Genomic DNA, 20255 nt, shown 5'->3' on the forward strand with positions numbered 1-20255 from the left:
AACGGTAAAATTCAGCGTCGAACGTGATTTTTCGCAATCGATAATCGAATGACTGTACAATTATATTGCGAAACTTGAATGATTATAAGCGAAAACAAAACGGCCGCGAGTTTAAATGGAGTGGAACGGTTTTATAAATCGATACGGTATCTATGATATATGCCGAAATAAATTGTCTAAAAGTTTCTCAAAAAAATCCTGTAGCCTCTACGTACGAAACAAACACACGGAATCCCTATTCTTTTTCTTTCAATAAAGATACAGCACAAATATACAGGTATCGCCCGAGCTGAAATTTTACTTTTCAAAATTTTGATCAGAAGATCCCTTCAGCTCCTGCTTTGTGCCTTAAAGTGGTAGTTATTGGAAAATTTCTTACTTTGAGGTTAAAAAGAGGTTTGTGACAAAGCCCCTTGAAAAACCTCTTATAACTCTCCACAAACCCACTTTATAGTCAATAGATTAAGTACAGTATTAAAAAAAAGATCTATTTGAATGTTTAAAGTAGATTTATAATATCTAATTGAGGTCGAAGGTAAGAATAAAATTTCAATTCGAGTATAATCAAAAGTTTCAATAAGTTCTGCTTTTTTGCAAAAAAAAAGAACTGAATTGTTTACAAAATGTATGTATCTATTTAGAGTTGGCTTTTTAACGAGTCAAAAAAATGTTGACGTATTATATTTTAATTTAGCTTTTATACAAAAAATAAAATAAAAAAGAAACAAAACGACGACGATCTGCAAAAATGAGTGATAGTGCATTAGTTATCAAATACACACGCTGATTAATGTGTTGGGGTTAATCTAAAAATATTGTTTAAAAGAAATGGTTTTGTTTTTTTAAATTAAAGGCAGTTAAAAAATATTTGATATAAAATGTAAAAACAATTTCTGTACCTTCGTCTACAATTTGCTCTCCAAATTTTGTTGTCATTTGTTGAAACTTTTGAACGATACTATATCGTTAATACTATAATACGGTATGGCGGCTCGGAAAGCCCCTCGCCCCCCCCCCCCCCCCTCGATAAAGAGATAAATCATTTCCAGAAAGAACAAATCACATCCTTCGATCGATTCGCGCGTAATGAGCCCTTAATCCGTTTGCGAGTTTGACAGCTCACGTTGCGCGACAGCCGGCAACGGGACATTGGAACAGCGACAACTCATTTACTAATCACTGTCACTCGTTTCCACGGTGCGTTTCATCATCGGCGGTAATTCGTTATAATACGGGCGGAACGTGATCACAACGACGCGACGCGACGGACGCCCGCGGCACGCTTACATTCGCGAGACATAGCCGCGCGCGCGCGTGTGTTTCGCATCGCCAGCTGCGCTCGCGCTCACGACACACGCGTACGCGATCGGCAAACAATGTTGATCTACGCACGCAGTACGACCGGCGTACGAACGGCTAATGGCGATTAACGTAACGTTTAGAGCATTAATCGGTGGCATTAATATCTCTACTACCCCGCGCCGACCGCGCGCCCCGCGCCCTTCGCCCCTTTGTGCATAGCAAACTGCGGCACACACGTGGATGTATTAATGCCCGCGTACATGCGGTCGGGGAATCGACTCCTCGCAATCTGAGGGATTATTTCTCATCGGGAAAATTAATTTCGGTCGGTGCTGCCCGTTTACCCTCCTACCCTCGCCCCTCCCCGCGATCGCGCTCATACGTGCCAATTCCGATTACTCTTTCGATTTCGTAAAATGGACAAACAAGTTCTAGCGGGAACGCGCGAGTATTGTCACAGACACGTGTTTCGTTGCAGCGAATGAAAAAGGCACGGTTACGTGACAGTATTAATAAAGTATATTGTTAAATATTAAAAAATAAACTGCGAATCGAGATTTCTTCAGCTAAATAATATTTTGCTTTTAACTTTTATATGTATAAAAACATTTATTATTTTATAACGCGTATAGCTAACAAGGCATATAGTTAAAGAACCAATTTCATTTAATCTATAGAACCTATTTCTATAATCTAGAATTATTTAGTTTTAAAGCGTATTAATAATAGCAGTTTATATGAATAATAAACTGAATTTAAGTCAAATTTAACACTTCTCAAATTATATTACTTAATCCCATTGTTTTAATAAAAATAAACAATACCAATGATGACCTGTGCAATGTTCGTACTGAATACTCGTTAAAATTGTCACGTAAATAAACATTCTAAACATGCACAACTTTAATATCTAGGAATCTATCTCCACTATAATAATTATGCGAGTAAAACCTGGGGATATGAAGTTATCATTAAGTGTGGTCGCATTACTGTACCAACCGGCACTTGACGATGCATAAAGTATATTCTAATTTTTTATTTATATTTATATATCATAAAAAAATAATATTAATAGTGTGTCGTATTTACATAAATTAAAATTAACTAGATAAAGATAAAATAAATTACACGTAAAGATGTAAATTTAGATAAGAAGTTTAATTTTAAGCTTATCTAAATAAAACATTAAATTATGCATCGTTTTATCTAGATAATTTCATAATATCTTTGCTGAGCAAAACAATTTAAGATATGAAAACAATATCTGTGTATTCTTATTTCTAAATCTATATTTGTTAAAAACATAAGTTTTTCAAAAGATTCAATCAAACAAAAAATGTTTTTTTTTTATTCAATACGCAAATAAAAAAACAAAGTTAAAAATATATGCGGAGAATATATAACTCACATTACGTTATAACTCACATATGTTCTTAATTTAAGAATTCTTCTATTAAGATAATTGGAGGTTGAAACTAAGAACAATACTTCATATTCGTTATTGTTCACATTAACTTAGAATGACGTAGATAATTTGAAAAGATAAAAAATTTTTTTATCTAGGTAAAAATGGAAATAGCATATATACTCCAATAATTTAGATAAAGATAAAGATAAAGCCACTTCTTAATTCATCTAGATTATTTTATACAGATAGTGGCAAACGCGCTGCGGAAAAATGTGAAGTGTAAATGAAATAAATTCAAAGTCGAAAATAAAAGAGAAATGAGAGAACGAAAAAATTATATCAAAGTTACGATCTTCCATACGATCGCACATATTGAAAGGTTCGCAATTTCGAATTCTATACGTTTCAATATTTGCTCATTTGTCGTTCTCACATTCGATACATCGTTCTAGATAAACGAATTATATCCGGTTGGGATAGATGATCAACACGGAAGCACTATGCTTCCGCGAACAGAAGAGAGAGAAAAAGGGAGAAAACGCACAAGGGATGTGACCTGTTGAGATGTCACGAATATCACGCACATCCACACCCGAGGCCTTATCCGGCGGATACGCGCGCGAGCAAAAGCCTGAAGTAGGATTAATAGCCAGGCAAATTCGCGCGACGCTAATAGGTGAAACCGGCACGAATTGAAAAAGTTTTCCGGCGGAAAGGCGGAAGGGTGTAGGCGGAAAGGCTCGCTCGCGTGTAACGTCACGATAAATCGTACGAAGACGTTGATGGCCGACAGGTAGCTTGGATATTGCGCGCTGCACCGCATACACGCGCGCGCACACATTCGCACACGCCGATCTACAGGGTGGATCAAAAGTTTACCAGATCGATATCTTAACATTCGCGTAGCCCGTCACCATGGCGTTTTAATTTGCCCGTAAAAACGAACGAGTCCCGTTTCTTATCTCTGAAACAATCTTTGGAATTAACATCTCGTTTATAGCAATCGTTTATGGTCTACGTTTATGGAGCGTAAGCTTCTTGATGCAATCATCGACAAGGCATGTAATTTTGATCATTTTAGATTCGTCTGAACATAAATTCCATCTAATACACACACACACACATACTCATGTTAGTACATTTTGGCTCTACAATATCAACTATGAGTTATTGCATTTAAAACAGCAGGTTTCTCAGGCTTCTTTATTGTTATATTTGGTTCTGAGACCAAATGCAAAGAAAACAAAATTAGCTTCTAATGACTTGTGCAAAAATAATTTTATTTTACTATAGTTTCGGGCAAGTAACTTTTGAACCATGCAGTAAGTGGATTCAAGTAAATTTTTGCACGAATATTTATCATAGGTTTTTATTAGTATATATATATATATAAAATTTGATTTTATTTGTAACGCTACTTTTCCGTCAAATTTGTATTACAAATAAGATTTAAAAACAAACAAAAAAAATTTTCTAACAACTTTTAAATCAATAAGAGTGCTTAAATTTTACTCAGATATTCAAACGTAATAATAGAACAATACATTAAATTTTCAAATTTTTTTACGCCACTTTAAGATGCGACACATATGTCCTTATAACAAATTCGTAACGATCGATTTTTTTTTAATTTATTCACTGCCGACACACCCTGTACGCTAACATACGCATACTAAGTGGAAATTACATTACAAAGACGAGTGCGAATCTAGGTTACACTATATACTACTGTTACTTGATAGACAATTATTACCATATAGCACGAGTCCAACAGAAATTGCGTGGTACGCGAGGTGTAACAAGTGCGGTACAAAGACAGCGAAATACCCTGAGTAAAAATAATTCATAAGTCTCAAATTCTCCCGCATTTGTACCCAAACATGTACATTTTTACTCTTTTTTATCTTTCGTTAATTAAGTTAAACAGTTTTCTCTTTATTACCCAGCATGCGTGCAAACCGAATAATAATTTATCCGCTCGTGTACTCGAGCAACAGATGCGCGAGACACCTTGGACTAACAAGCGGGAACGTACAGACAGAGGTTATTCATTTCGAGCCACGATATTCTTGATTGTTGGTATTTTAACAGCTCCCTGTGTGCCATCAAGTCGCAGCGACGGTAATCGATGTATTTACGTGAAAAACTTACGGATGAAGAAACACGGTAACAAAGCAACGTGGCGGCAAGTCGTTTGAGTCTTCACCCCCGTCGACCCCCGTTCATCGGGCTCCAGATCGAGGGTTTCCTGCAACAGAAAGGGAGAACGGAAATCTTGATACGTGCGGTATATATATAGACGCGTGCAATAACACACTCGATATCACGGCAACTCCTTCGCGGAGGAAAAAGATAAAACGGCGACGTACGACGCGCGACGGAGCGCCGTCGTCATCGTCGTCGTCGTCGTCGTCGTCGGCGATGGAGTCGCCTTAGTTTTATTGTGCAACCACGCGCTTATATCGCGGTAAATGCCCCGCTCCCTCGCTAAATGAAAAAGTTATTATTTTCCATTCTATTCTCCTTCGAGTTCTCTCCGGGGCCGCCGCGCCGCGCCGTCCCAAGTTCCTGCGGGATAGGGCGAGGAATACCCACGCGCACGCAAAACCACGCCGTATAAAGCATCCGCCGAGCGAGTATACGTTGCTTGTAAACTCGGTAAATATGATACGCGATTTATACCGAGTCTACCGAAATCATTTGCGAAGCCGACCGTAAATCCGAAACTTAACGGAGAGGCAAGCTACACCAGAGCACTGATCTCCGCGAAAGTATAAACTTAAAATGAAGAGAGAGAGAGAGAGAGAGAGAGAGAGAGAGGGAGGGAGGGAGAATGTGTCTTTTATTATATTAAACAAGGATAAATCGAACATAAAGTTGAATTGGTCTTGACTGTTGTGGCACATACTGCACATTTTTACGGAAGCCTGCGACAATCGTGTGGAACGGCGTTTGCAACTCGCATGGCGCGCATTCTCGCAATAAAAAAAAAAGAACAACATGACGTGCGCGATGGACAACTGGTACAACTCGTTTCTCTTTAAAGTTTAAAGGACGAAGGTAAAAGCGCCGGTGAAGTCTCTCGCGCGTCGTTCGATTTCGGTGTCTTTATCGTCGCGCGTAGTCAGTATGTGGCTTGACAGGCCTAAACCCCCTATGATTGATATCTACCTCGTCCTCTTTTGCGCTACATGTTATAGTCATCCCTGCTCTCGCTCTCTTTATCCCACTCGCACGTCATCCTTTTCGATTACATCGCCCTACCTATCCGTCTACATACACGTGCGCGAGCGCGCGCGCGCGCACGCACACACGTAAACATTTATATGTATGGTACATACGACCTTGGTTCTACGCTTGTCGGCGCAGCTGGTCGATATGGCTATTATGAAAATTGAAAATAAAGATACTTTTACACCTACTTATACATAGAAACGCTCGGCCGCAGACTGTCAAATCACTTATTACTCGGGTCAATTGTTGCTCGATGAAGCGTCAAATCTATTGCAAAGTCTCAAGGATTAAGGATCTATTGACGACAATTACATATTTCTTCATTATGACATTATATAAAGGTCTGTAAACTTTAATTTTTTCTGCCTGTTTAGAAAAAAGAAGTAGTTTTCCCGTAGTTTTCAATGCGCTGGATCTGAATTGCGTCAAGTTTAAAAAAAAAAGTGGTTAAAACGTTTAGCTACTTTAAAAAATGTTTAGTTACTTTTAAAAATTTGTAGCGTCGCACTCAATGTATGAATGACTTCAAAAAGAGCTTAAAGAGATGCTAAAGCACCTGTCAAACTTAATCAGGATACGATAATGTAGAGTCATTTGTGCACATTATTAATCAGATTTTGTATGTATTTCTTTTATTGATTTCAAAATCTTTTCCAGAATTAAAGTACACGTATCAATATCATTATATGAACTGGATTTATACCGAGAATGAAAAACATTTTTTTAGATTGCTCTTTTTAACATCCTGTACCTGGATTTGCAATTATAAAAAATTAAAGGAGTTAATTTTTTTTCTAAGCTTTTAATTTTAATTTTAATTGCACGATATTGTTCATACATGATATTCTTAGAGGAATACAATTTCATTTTGTATATAATATATATACATATATATATATATATATATATATATATATATATATATGTATATATCGTAGATTTCGTATATTAAACAAATATTGTCATCAAATAACAATTCTACGTATTCTGTAAAAGACTTTTACAATTCTAGAGCCAATTAAAAAATCAGTTTATTTAAAAAATGTCGGTAAAACAGGCTTTGATGTCTCATTGTACTTTGATATAAAAATATCAAATTATTTTCCACCGGTATCATTAAAACTCTGGCGCGCTTTGTTCTTAGGGGTGAATGCAGTCGCACAGTATTAAGTAGAACGATTGTCTCATGTGGTCTCAATGCAAAATATCACAAATAAAAATATCAATAATGAATTACTGCACTACAAAAAACTTGATATTAAATTTTTGGTTACGAATTCGAATTTAATGCATACAAAATTGTAAAAAATTATTCTTTTTTTTCAAATAACAACGCAAACATGATTAACAACACAAACGCAGTTTTGTGTTATTAATCAATGCATTTAAATGTGCATTTAATGTGCTTTAGTTTCTCAAAAATAAGGAGGAGATATATGTTGGTATTGGCGATTATTTTCACTTTTATACTCGATTAACAATTATGAAAATAGAAAGAATTTAGTAAGAAATTAAAATTATAAACTAAATTACTATTTTTAAAAAATTACTTTTTATCCGTTTTTTTTATATTATTAATCATAGTTATTTGTACCTTTTTACATTACTAAAATATGTGCATAATAAGCGCAGTACTAAGCGCAAATTGTGACACAACAATGTGTTTTCACACATTCTGGTACAAAAATGAACACACGCAACACACTATATTTATATGTAGGGTGAGTATACTTTGCGTAACCATGGGAAACAATTCAGTTTGGAAACTTTGATACGGCTCATTTGTCGTGAACCGTCGTATACGAGGAGAATCTCGGATATAAGGAGGAATCAATAATATACAATACGATTTTTCTTTTGCAAGAGAAAATATAAAGAAAACGAAATACTCGCAAACGTGCTCCAACAATCAATCAAATATTATAATAAAATTATTGATTTTATTCGGTATCAATTAAATTTATATAAAATGCACACAGAAAAAGTAAGAGCAAGCATTATTATTAAATGAAAATTATAACGTCTTCTATTCAACAATTATTGTTAAATAGAAATTATATTCTTGGTTATATATGAAATAATAATAACCTTACATATTATTTTATTTTTATTTAAAATTTAATAATTTTAAGTTTTATCAAAACATTGTACATATATTTACTTCAATATTATAACGGTCATTTGAAAGAGCACATTATATGTACAAGTGTAACAAAATTCATCCTACTCAGTAAAAAAGAAATCATTTTACAGACGTTATTAAATAATAAAGCATACAACATGCAAGAAAAAAAGATATCCAAATGGACAGAACTTCTATGATTATGGTTCACGTCACAATTGCGTTGGCGAACAACAATCTGCAAAAAATTTGAATCACGTTAAAATATTATTGTCACGATGAATTAGAAAACCATGTTTTAAATCATCATCGACAAGAATTAATTAATTAAAGAGAAACATTATTAGTAATAATATTACAATATTAATAATCCTATATTGTTAAATTACTTCAAATTTGACAAAAATATTTATGAAATAATATGTAATATTGGTGGTTGTATAATTAATTTATTTCTCCGACAAAAATTCTTATTTAAACATTTGAAAAATTCTCATAATAATATTAAGAAGTTTGAACAATCTTTACGATTGAAATTAATTAGAAGAAACAAGAGGCAGGAATCACATGGGGTCGCAAAACTTTAATATAGCGATATGTCACGCCAATAAAAAGGCCCAACGTAATATGCAATATTTGCTATTTCGAAACTAGACGCATAAGTACACGGAGAGAATTGTCTCTTAAAATTTATCCTCAAAATCTGTAATTGTGGAATAATGTTTGACCTCAAGGAATTTTATTATACTGTTTAGTAAAATTTACTAAAAATATAGTAAAATTTACTTTCAGTAAATTTTACTAAAAAGTATAGTAAAATTTCTCGAGGTCACACTTTATCCCACAATTATCAGATTTTGAAGGTAAATTTTAAGAGAAAATTCTTTCCGTATAGTGCCGCGTTACATCTGATAAAAAGACATTCAAAAAAATTTTCAAAAATGCTAGAAGAAATTGAGACTAAAATTCGCAATTAGACAGATATGAGTATGCAATTATATATTCAATTCCATAAGGAAAATCTGAAGGTATATATATGCACATGCACAGAATGCAAGAAAGAGTTTGATTATTTTTGTGGAACAGAATTTCTAAAGAAACGCGTAGACATAGAATTGGTCCCATATGTGGGCAAAAGTAAAATTTTAAATGTAACCCAACAACCAATAACACAAGGGATCAATGCAAATACAAATGTTGATATTAATCAACCAGGTCCAAGTCGACAAGTAACAGAAAATCAAGAAGGATAACGATAGAATAAATGAGAATAAAAAATATGAAAGCATTGAACACCAGATGAAAACCCTTTGCATTATTTAAAGAAATTACAAAAATACATTCCATCAAAAATCACCTAAAATGTAAATATCTCAAAGAAATAGGAAAACAGATACAAAATGTTAAACAAACAATTAAAGGTACTACATTACAATATTTTGTATTCAACGATAACAATCTTACATATAAAATCTTTAATCACACATGTAGATCTACATTATTAAATGTAATTGTCAATTATTTATCAAAGTGTGTCATATATTTAAGTAAACTTAAATGGTAATACCTAAAAAGGATGTACATACAGATGTTAATGATCAACGATTAGGTTCAAGTAGCAGAAGATCATGAAAACGGTAAATACTGTGAATATTAACATACCATGTTCTAATTCATATACATATAATTATAAAATTTAATATTGTAATATTGCATAACTTTTTTAGATACACATGTAGACAATAAGAATCCCAATTCCATCCAACAATCATATAACGACGCAACAGATATATAATTTTATAGTACTAATCATATATTATAGTATATAAATTCTACACTTTCTTCTCTAATCATTTTATATGTAATGTTTGTACTTTAGATTCTGCTGTGAAAGATAACGAAACAAACAGAAACATAGATTCCATTTTTTACAACATTAAAGCGTTAGATATTAACAGAAAGGACCATCATGATTAACTTGTTATATAATTAGACAGTAAGCAAAGAACTTTATATCAATGTTTTAAAACATTTATTTTATGAGAATTTTATGAACATTATGATATAATATTCCATAAGTGTGCTTGAACTGTTACTTCATAATGTAACATTTCTAAATATAATTACAGTGTAAAAATATCATTTTTAATGTTTTATTCAAATTTTTTTCATAAAAATGTTGTATACAAGAATTACTTATTTTGAAATGTTACAAGTTCTAAAATATTATCGTATTAACGTTTTGTTGATGACATCTTGATTATTGGAAAGTGACAGGCACTTTAGACAAGTACTAATTTGTTTTGAATTGTTACAAAGTATAAAGCGATTTTATAAAATTAAACATTAATTATTTTACAATCATAAATTTTTAATCAACAGGAGTCACTTCATATTTTTAATGTAGTATAAGCTATTATTTAACATTTTTTGTCAATGTGTCCATTCTTATACCATGTTTATGTAGAATTTGCAAGCAAATTTTGCATAACTCTTGAAATTACTGCATAATTAGCAAACACTCAAACAGTTTTGACAGTACTAATTATTCGATAATTTAAAAGTTAATATTTAAAAAACAAAATGTTTAATTTATTAATTTGATTATAATATTTACAACAAAAAGTAAAATTATATTTTATATTTTAAACTTATAAACAATTTGGATAAATCAATAAATTAATAAGGATACGTTGATTCCGTATTTTATAATATTGAAACTATAGAGTTACATTTCAAACTTGTATGCATCGTGAACATATTATTTACTTTACTAAAAAAACAATTACTGCAATATCCAAATAGGTATAGTTCATTTATAAGTTACATATTATAAATAATTAATTATTAAAATACAATTAATTATGTATATATTTAATTATTGTAACTAAGAACGCTTACGCTTGTAAATCAATATAATCACAGTTGCAAAGATATTTATAATCATGAATTAGTATTTATAAAATTAATTGTAATGCATTTAGAAGTTTACTTCATGTGTAATGTTAAATATATTGTTCAACATTTTTGACTTTTTTAAAATAGAAATACATTTAAGTTATAAGTTTGGAAAAGCAACGCTTTTATCATTAAATAGAAATAAATTTATGTTATAAGTTTGGAAAAGTAACGTTTTGTCATTGATATTCTGCAATTTTTTTTAACGTTTGACTGGGAACATCGTATTTCTTATTTTAAGAGATTAATAAGACATAATAATGATGCTGTATGATAATTCTGTTTATTAAACACGGTATTCTCATTTCCATTTTACTGTTTCTCTCAACAAATGTTCTAAAAGAATTCAGTAAATTCTATTCTAAATTTACTTTTTTCATGAAAAATAATTGTGACAAATATATTCAAATGTTTCAAAAATTATGTCGTGTAAAGAAATATGATGTTAAAGCTTATTTGTATTAATTAATTTGTAGCATTATCAAAGTACTAAAGTGTAAAAAGTATTTCCAAAATCTTAATTCGGTTCACTGTAATTATAAAATAAATATAATATTTAAAAATATAAAACTAAATAATAATGTAAAGGAGATTATGGTTAGCTTCTAATTATTATCAGCTTCTGATAGAATAAGAAAAGCATGTATGATATTTGTCTTTTCATGCTGCTTGACTGTTGACAACATTCGAAAAAATAACTTTCTCGCAGGTATTAAAAGTATTACACACATACACACGCATGCACGTGATGCGTAGTATTACTTTCGCATGATAATTATATTCTTTAATATAATGGATAATATAACATTTTATTGCTATTTGTTTTATATGTAATGTATTTAACGCGCGAAACTTTCATATATATATATATATATATATATATATATATATATATATATATATATATATATATACACATATACAGTAGTGGCAGAAAGAATTAGTACATCTACTCTTGTCATTGTTTCTTTAATTGTAAAAAAATTTTACATAGATACACTTTTAATACATGCTATTGTTGAATAAAAAATTTTAAATTAAAAATATTTTGTTGAAGCGTTAACGTATATGTTTACAAATTAAAAAAATAAGAACAAGTGTGCCTATATTTTCTGCCATCACTGTATGATTGTTTTAATAATAATATATGATATTTAAAAATTTTTGTCCTTGATATTATTTGAAAACTTTCTTACTTTTTATCTCCGGCATTTTTGCCTCTCAACTTACAAAAATTATTATTGAATAATAAAAATATCTTTTTCTTGATAAAACTACATATATAAAATTTTTCATGTAGGTAAATTATGCCTATTTATTGCTACATAATTTTATTTTAATATTTAACATTTCAAATGTAAAGGTTTTTCAAGATAAAAATGTTTTTCTGTTTTGTACAGGTAATCTTGCATTCTATATTCGAAAGCTTATTAAAGCTTTTCCATCACATCATTCACGTAAAACAGCGATCGTAATATTAAACGTACACGTTGTTTTTATTTTTACGGTATCCATTCACTTAATTTCTCAAAGAAAATTGCCGAGTAATTAGGCACAAATTTACCGCAAAGAAGTGTTGCAATTTCTAGTAACAAAATTTTTGCGAAACCCGCATTAATTAAGCCCACGCGAGTCAACGGCCGTTTTGAACAGACTGACGTGCATTTTCTTGCTCTCCCGTGGAGTATTATTTAAGGGAAAGCGCACGTTAATGCGCCTGCCGGTGACACGAGCATTATTAGGGCGAAGGGCGTAAAAAAAGGAAGGACGCGCGCGAGCGAGCCGGGGGACAAAATGTCGTTTCTAAATGGTTTACGTAAAGCGACAAGTACGCTTGTCGGTTGCGCGCTCTCTCCGCTACGTCTCAGTACAATGACAGGTTTAATTACCGGACTTGCATACAAGCGTACAAGTATGAATGAATTTTTTAACATATCCTAGATATACCCGATCGATTTCGCAACGCGATTGAAATACAAATTTGATTTCGATCGCGCGATATATTCGCACTAATAGTGATTCTGAAATATTTTTATGTCTAATTAAGCACAAGATTACTGAAAGTCTAAATTGCCGGAAATTTCCTTTTTCGTAATAAAATTTAACCGGACAAAAATAATAAAATTAGAATAAATATAAAATGTTTAATAAAAAATAATATTTTTTATATTACTGTTATTTCATACTATTATTGTTGTATTATTATATGCTATTTTTTTAAAACAGAGTTTGATTAAATAAAGCAATTGTTATTATTTAATATAAAAAAAATACATTTTATTATTAAACACAAATTTAACTGTTTTGCATGTAACATCATGAGACTTTGTTGAATCATATTGTTTCTCTCATGGCGTTCGATCGTCAATAAACGCTTGGAATAAGAAAATATCACTGAAATCCAAACTCTATAAAATTCCTTTTATAACGTAAATTTTATTTTATTAATTAAGTATACTTCAAAATCGTACATGTAACATCAAGCCGGACAAGTTGCTTGTATGCAGAAAAATATTATTTTTGTGCTAAGAAAAGCAATTATTTTTTTAAATTTTCTTCTAAAAAACGGTTACCTTTATAAAAAAGATTTTCTTTTTTAACACCTATATATTATAATATTAGAAAACCAAATCGAAATTAACAATAAAAAATGGTTAAAGTTAGTTCTAATTAGAAATAATAAAATTATTAGCAGAGTTAAATGCAATATCTGAAGATTATGTATACGCAGCCAAAGTAGAATTTAACTTTTCATGAAACATGAAAAGAAGTTGTTTGCCGTCAAAGCGCGTGTCAAAGGACAATTTACGAGTCCGTCGCGAGTTTTCGGAATTTGGAAAATGCGTTTAATCCAGGCGTCGCGTCGACGGCAAGGACGATGATAACACCCGACTTCGTCGACTTCACACTCGATAGAGAGAAAGAGAGAAAGAGAGAAAGAGAGAAAGAGAGAAAGAGAGAAAGAGAGAGAGAGAGAGAGAGAGAGAGAGAGAGAAAGAGAAGCGCATTCCAAAAGAGAAATTGAAATTGCAAGGCGACCGGCAAGAGAGCGACCGCTCTCGGGTCAATTGTATTAATTAAATCTCTTTTGCGCGATCGTGCATTGCGACTCGACAGGCAGAACGTGTTCGGGCAACGAGCGAGCTGAAGAATTCACCGGCCAATCCGAATTCTCTCGCGTGACGATCTAATCGATCACGCCGCAAAGCGCTGACAAAGCGTATCTGCGAATTTCTGAACGCGTGCCAAATTAAATTAAGTTGAACAATATGCTTGCCGATCTCTTTTCAAACGGCTCCACGATTTGCGAATAATTCAACTATCGATATTATGAGATTGTGTAGGCTATAATTTGGCCGTTTCCAAATATGTACTTTAATTTACAAAAAGATAAAAAACGTAACAAGTTTATACATATACAGGGTGTTTGATAAAGACTTATGCAATCTTTATAAACAGGTAGAGCGCATTAAACTGAACAAAAAAGTCCTTTACCGTTTTTCCATTTTTGCAATAGTTAACGAGTTATTGATTACACAGATACACAAAAAAGTGGTGTTTTTTTTTAAATTAGGAAAAAGTAAGCCAATTCAACAATTCTGACCTTGGATTTTAATTCAGCGAGTCAAAATACATAAAAATTAATTAGTTTGATCCGCCAAACCAACCACTTTTTTGTGTGTCTGTGTAATCAACAACTTATTAACTATTGCGAAAATTGCAAAATGGTAAACGACTTTTCTGTTCAGTTTAATGCGCTTTACCTGTTTATAATGATTGCATAAATCTTTACCAAACACCTTGTATACATAAAATTTAGATAGAAATAAAGCCGATACTACAAATACTTTTAACATTAGAAAGTTATATCAAATTAATCGAAAGTGTTATATGTAAATTTTTCTTCCATCTCATGTTTCAGAAAAAATATAAATCAGCGATCCAAAACTTTTCTTCTTTTCTTCTCCGCCCCCTCGCTCTCTCTCTCTCTCTCTCTCTCTCTCTCTCTCTCTCTCTCTCTCTCTCTCTCTCCTCCTCTCTCTCTCTCTCTCTCTCTCTCTCTTCTCTCTCTCTTCTCTCTCTCTCTCTCTCTCTCTCTCCTCTCCCCTCTCTCTCTCTCCTCTCTCTCTCTCTCCTACTTCCTCTCTCTCTCTCTCTCTCTCTCTCTCTCTCTCTCTCTCTCTCTCTCTCTCTCTCTCGTTCTCGCTTTAGCTCTTTTCTGTTCTACTTTCTTACAGATGACATTATAAAATATAAAATATCCATAAATTGTGTTTTGTGCGCCAGATTGCATTGCCGTAAACGTTAAATATGTCGGCGTTAAAGAAGCCACAAAAGCTGTACAGTAAGAGACAAAAAGAAACTTTAGTGTTCCTAATAGTAAAAAAATGCCAGTGTTATTGTCCGTTTTCTTTGTCACTTTTCAGCCTTTCCTCCGCAATCGCATAACACGAGTGTTTAAATTACTTGCGGACATAATAAAAATGTTGCGCTATGTAAAAAGATTAAAGCTACTTCTGCAATTAGCAGCTTGCGTGGACTTAACAACGTATAATAAAATTATTAACTTTCACAATACATCTACTGCAGGACCGTTTCCTTTGAAACCGTCCTGAATGTGCGTGGAAATGCGTACATTTCGACGATAGACGGTTCTAATGTTATACGAGCGACGCGAAAAGTACCCATTAAAGAAAGAGTAAAAAGGTGCGCGAGTGGGCGAATGGTCTCGCGGAATGAGGAGAGTAGTCGGAAGAACGTCATCGCAAGTAAGAGGGAATTAAATGCACCGCCGTGGTTTACGGTGAACGCTAGGCAGAAAGGTCCATTTGCTGGAAGAAGTTTCGAATCTCCTGTTATCGCGGCAATGTATGCGCTTTCGCGTTGGCCGCTGTCGATTTAATCCCTTTGCGAAGGACCCTGGACAGAACTGTCGTCGATACCGCGTTATGACATGATTTGAAGACCCGTCGAGATAATTTCCAAGTGACGAGCCGAACGTATCATCACATTTGGCCCTTTAATCCTCTTTAAAGCATTCCGATAAACTTTACGAAGCATATAAAGCACACAGGTGAAATTTTCAAAATTTAAATGATGATGAAGAAAGTGGTAATATGGCTCCTCCTATTTATATTTTCTACTAATTTTCTTAGTAATCAATATTTGAAAATAGAAATAGTATTATTACTATTGCATACGTCAATGGTTTAATCGATTCTAGGTTTAAAGTTCTGACATATTTATTACACTGAATATTATTTATAAAAATGTAATGACACTATATAACAACTCAAAGAGGACGGTCTTGTCACAAAAATACATATAAAAATATATTAAAGAATAAATAAAATAATTTTTTTTAACACATAGTGTTTTGTTCAATTAAAAAAATATATATACTCAAAATAAAGAGAATATATTACAAAATAAATTATATTGATAACAGTTTTATAAAACCCATTAACACTATAATACTATTAAAGAAATTCTAAATTAAAATTATTACAGAGTGCAAAATTCTCCCAATTAACTTTTACAGAATTAAAAATCTATTTACATGTTTAAGTAAAGTAGACGTAAAAATAAAAAGGATACTTAATTTCAATTTTAAAAAATTAGAAGATCATACATAATATCAATAATTAAAATTTGTTTAAATTTAGTTACATATTGCACCATTTAGTCTTGTATACTTATATGTAAAAGAATTGTCAATTCTGTAAAGCCAACTAAAAGAAATTTAATTCTAATGTCGATATTTCCGTCAGTTTGAAATCACTTTAAAAAGTTACATTCACAAAATCCTATTGTTTAATTTTACGTAACTCAAAATGCATCTAGTTGAATAAAATATTATATAACAAAGAAAACATTTAAGTGTATAACATTCTGTATAATAAAATATGCTCAAAATAAAAAAAACAAAAAGACATGAGTAATTAAACACTAAAATGTACCTTTAAAAAAGTTTTAAAATGTTAGTTATTATATATTGACATATCAGTATCATTTCATAATGACTTCAAACTGTTAAACAAATAATTCCATAAACAAATCATAAAAATTCGTTACTTAATAATAAAGATATTACGAGTGCCTATTAAATCTATAAAAACCATAATATTATCCTCTTTTAAAAACATTATCAAAGAATAAAGTTCAAGGAAAATATTAATATATATATGTATATATATTTTTTTATATATAATAATATATATTTTGAAATATATTTTAACGGTTAAGAGTTAATCAGAAGGTCTTAAAAAATATCATCGCAATCACGAAGATAATATATTACAGTATTCCATGATGTGTAACATCTTCTCGGATATATGGCCTCCCTAGCATTCGCAAAGAAAAACATCAAATAATCGCTCGTCAAAGAGATTGGCTGGGTCGCGTGGAAATCGAATCGAATCATGCGCCTCTTTCGGCGCTTAATAAAGTCCTCGTACCTTTGACGAGGGAATGAGAGAAGAGCGCCCGTCCCCGATACGCCGTGGAATCTTTAGGGTGGAATTTCCTCTTCCACCTCTGTGACCTGCCACGCCGGAAAATCCCCGGGGCGGGAGACGGAGGGCGGAAAGATAAGTTGAACATATAATTTGAAAAGCCGCGGGAATACAAGCCACCGCCGCGCAACTTTATACCCGGCAGCGGCAGAAAGCAAAGCAGCCGGCAGAAGACGAAGCTGACAGAACCAAGATGAAAGAAACTGTTGCTCCACGGCGTTAACATAAGAAGCGAGAGCGTAGGGGGGAGGTGGGGGGAGGGCGGAAAAAAGGCGCGGAAATGATCGGGAGCGAGAGTCAAGTTAATTCGCACGTTCTCTGTGACGAGGAGTGGTTTTCTCTTCGGTTCTCAATGTCTCCCACCTGGCCTAGGGCATCTTTAATTAAAATCTAATTCTATTTATTCTCGACTTCGCAGCGTCAAGTTGCTAGTCGCCATCGAACGTCGAAATCGGAAGAGAAAAATTTCCCAGATGTGCATCGGGACTACTGGTACAAGTGATACGATATTTTCTCCGATTTCGTTCGATTTTCTTCTTTCTTGAGTTCTCTCGGTTAGATTTCCGTTTCTTCTTTGTTTCTTCATCGTTTTGGTCTCCCTGTTATTTTTATTTACGGCTAGAAGACGGCGGCAGCGTGTCGCGGCGCGGCGGACAAAGCGGAAACTGAGAGCCGGAGCGAACAAAGTAAATCCCGCGAAAGTAGGGATGCCGAGCGTTAATTACTCTTACACCGAAATTTCCCAGTCGAGATTTTTCTGAAATTTACGGAAGCGACGCTTTTTCACGGGAAGCGGCCGCCCGTAGCGATGAACGAGTATCGTTAAAACTTTCCGCCGCCGAGTACTCGTCGCGAGGAACAAAACGGCGTCGCTTATTTCGAGGTTAAAACGACGCTAGATAGCGCGGAGTTTATCCTTCTAATCATGGCTTTCTTTCAGTGGACTGCGAATATCACACGCAGCAGTTTCAACTGCTAGGGAGGAAAAGAGAGAGAGAGAGAGAGAGAGAGAGAGAGATTTCTGTTTCGCGCTTTAATACTTTCACATATTCACTAAATTGTAAAACGTGACTTAAAGCAGCATTAAAAAGTTACATTTTATATAGAAAGTTTTCTTACTTAATGTTTTAAAAAAATTTTTTTGTTAACTGTTTTATGGAAATATATTAAAATATTTAAAACAATTGTAAATAAATACAAAATTACGGACGCCCAAGGATAAAATTTCAAGCAATTTTCAAAAGGTTATATGCTGTTTATTAGTGTTCTGTCAATAATAAATACGTTGGAAACTTAATAAACAATTAATATAATGTAATTAAATAATTTTGATTGCTACAAAACGATCATCCTCAGTGTTAAACATTTGTTGTTTTACATATATTAATTTTAATATATTTTAATAAGATATTTGAAAGAAATTTGTGCAATTTGTACAAACGTTTAATACAATTTTTTAATTTGCACTTATAATTTAATTTATGTACAGATTAACATTGAAAATGTCCACTCATTCACTCAAAATAACTTATTCCTTATTACAATCAACTCAGGACACTAATAACCAACTTGACTTATAAGCCTTCCTTCGTTACTTTTTGGAATAATAAATATATCAAGTCCAATTGGCAATGCGTCGGGTAAAAAATGATTGAGGACGCAAACTGTCTGATCCAAGAAAGAAAGTGTCACATCATAAATTTTCGAAAAGAACACAGGAAAATATACACGCACATACACATAATACGCGCATGGCGTCACATAATATCACACGCGGACGAGCGTTCTTTATCCATCCACCGTGCGAATAAATGCACGTACACGACCGAACTGGCAACGGACAATGCTGATTCGCTGCAGACCGTTTCCAGAGAGCGACGGAATTCGAGCCGCCACCAGCCGGCTCGCCTAATTCCAAATTTAATAAAGACATACCTGTCCGCGCACGAGTGGTGGTAGTGGCGATGGTTGCGAGCGGGGTGGCACAGATGTTTGAGCTTGTAGAGGATTCGCCATATAATGCAAGAACCCCTTCCATTAAATAACAAGATCCGTAATACCAGTATCGTCAACTATATGAAATATGTTGCGCCGAGCCGCGCCGGTTTGTCGCCCGTAATAGATGCCGTTACGATGATTTACGTACACGAATTTATAAAGGCAATTAAACGTCAATTAGATAATAGTGATAATAAAATAAGAGCGGAAAGAGTATGTCCTATACAGAGAAAAATTCTGCCGCTAAAAAAAGCAATTACGCAATTCATGTATTTTCTTCGTGTAAATAATGTTTCTTTTTAAAGAATATTTTTCTATTAATTGCTTTAAAATATCTAATGTTTATAATATACTTAAGAAAATTATGTCCCTTCGAAGAATATTACAAAATTGTTTTAAAAAAGTCGAAATAATAAGCAAATTGAATTTTTTTAATTTTAATATTCTGCATTAAAATATGGAGTTATTAACACTACAACAACTGCCATAAAAGTATGCCTATTTGTATAATTTTTTTTATTTTTAACTTTTTTACATATTTACATATTTGTTATTACTTTTAATTTCTTTAATATTTAAATAATCAATTTAAAAATAAAAAATCCGACAAACATTATATTAAAAACTTTTGTAATTTTTAATCTAGAAATATTTTAATCTAAAATCCATCATTTTGACGGGTTTGGTTGTTCTAGTGTTAAATAGTAGAATTTACCAA

General features: G+C 32.7%; 1 long non-coding RNA gene across 1 annotated transcript in view; it reads right to left on the bottom strand.

Annotated features, from left to right (window-relative positions):
• Nucleotides 1-2641: 2641 nt before the first annotated feature.
• Nucleotides 2642-20255, bottom strand: part of LOC114254431 — a 35976-nt gene continuing 18362 nt past the window's right edge. Inside the window, exon 2 of the long non-coding RNA XR_003625798.2 lies at nt 2642-4958. This is a non-coding gene — a long non-coding RNA (uncharacterized LOC114254431). The remainder of the gene's footprint in view (nt 4959-20255) is intronic.

Source organism: Monomorium pharaonis, chromosome 6 (assembly GCF_013373865.1).
Source record: "Monomorium pharaonis isolate MP-MQ-018 chromosome 6, ASM1337386v2, whole genome shotgun sequence".
Lineage (NCBI taxonomy): Eukaryota > Metazoa > Arthropoda > Insecta > Hymenoptera > Formicidae > Monomorium > Monomorium pharaonis.